This window comes from Mus pahari, chromosome 19 (assembly GCF_900095145.1).
Source record: "Mus pahari chromosome 19, PAHARI_EIJ_v1.1, whole genome shotgun sequence".
Classification (NCBI taxonomy): Eukaryota; Metazoa; Chordata; class Mammalia; order Rodentia; family Muridae; genus Mus; species Mus pahari.
This window is the reverse complement of record NC_034608.1, coordinates 51110581-51111750: the sequence shown is the minus strand read 5'-3', so window position 1 is coordinate 51111750 and position 1170 is coordinate 51110581. Positions and strand designations below refer to the sequence as shown.

The 1170-nt window shown below is 41.3% G+C and overlaps 1 pseudogene; it reads right to left on the bottom strand.

The window, feature by feature from the left end:
- Positions 1-481: 481 nt before the first annotated feature.
- On the bottom strand, positions 482-748 carry LOC110337058 (annotated as a pseudogene).
- Between the last annotated feature and the right edge of the window lie 422 nt (positions 749-1170).

The window sequence follows — 1170 nt, the reverse complement described above, 5'->3', positions numbered from 1 at the left end:
TTTTTACCCCGGGGCTCTGTCCTACGTCAAAATTTGCCAAGTATTTCTGTGAGTACCATGATAATTTGACATCCGTTCAAATAGCGCCTCTTGCTTTTTAATATCCCTATTTAGCTATTAGATTTTTGATGCATGGGTTTTATTTTTTTTAATATTGAGCACATTCTATATCTTAGGCCAGGGAGCGTGAAGCCATTATGTAGTCAGTGAGTTTCTTCGTTATAAACCATGCAGTGAGCAGTGGGTTGTTTAAATTTGGTCAAACATTAACAGTGCACACACAGAGCTTTGCGGGGGGAGGGGAAATCCTCTTCATTCAATGGCATACGGTAAGATTTAATGTTTGAATTAAAATTAATGTTAAAATTTTTTAAAAGTAAATGAGAGAGAAAATTTTTTTTGAAAAACAAACCCCAAATCTTTTTTGTATAGAAATATATATATATATATATATATATATATATATATATATAATTCCAAGATGCTATTCTCTCATTTCCCCATCTTCCTCTTCTTCTTCAACGCCTCTGATGTAGAGGACATTATTACACCTTATTAGAACTTCGCCCAGATGTCCAGACAATGCCCCATGTATCTATGTATTCTTCTGTATTTGCAAGCTGCATGTTCATGTAGCCATCCACGGAGACCAGGTAGCCCTTGTACTCCATGCCCCACTTAAGTTCATCATCCCTGGCTTTCCTGTCAGTCCATTGAGAAAAGGCTTGGGATTGAGGGGTAAACTCATCGCGATCACTGGTGAGCGCTGCACCCCGGGTGCCACCAAGCCTGCCCCTCATGACCAGAGCAGCTTCGACTACACCCAAGCGACCCGCGCTAAGAGAAAAAAAAAAAAAAAATTGAGAGAGAGAAGATTAAAAAGTGAAACTTTCAGGAAGTCAGGACGCATATATATAGATAGTGCCAACACAGTACAGGTCGAGACTGAGGGGTGAGGCAGGTAGTTTCCACAACCCACAACCCACAGGTAGCCATGAGGAAGTCAACAGACCTCTGAGTGCCCACAGGCCTTTACTAAATAAAGAGCAGCCAGGGTCTGAGGTCTTACCATTCCGATTTTCTCTGGAGTCTCCAGGACTAATCGTGTTTATGGTTCTGCCTTGAAGATTACAAAGCACTTCTGCAAGCCCTTGTCAGCTAATCCCTCGG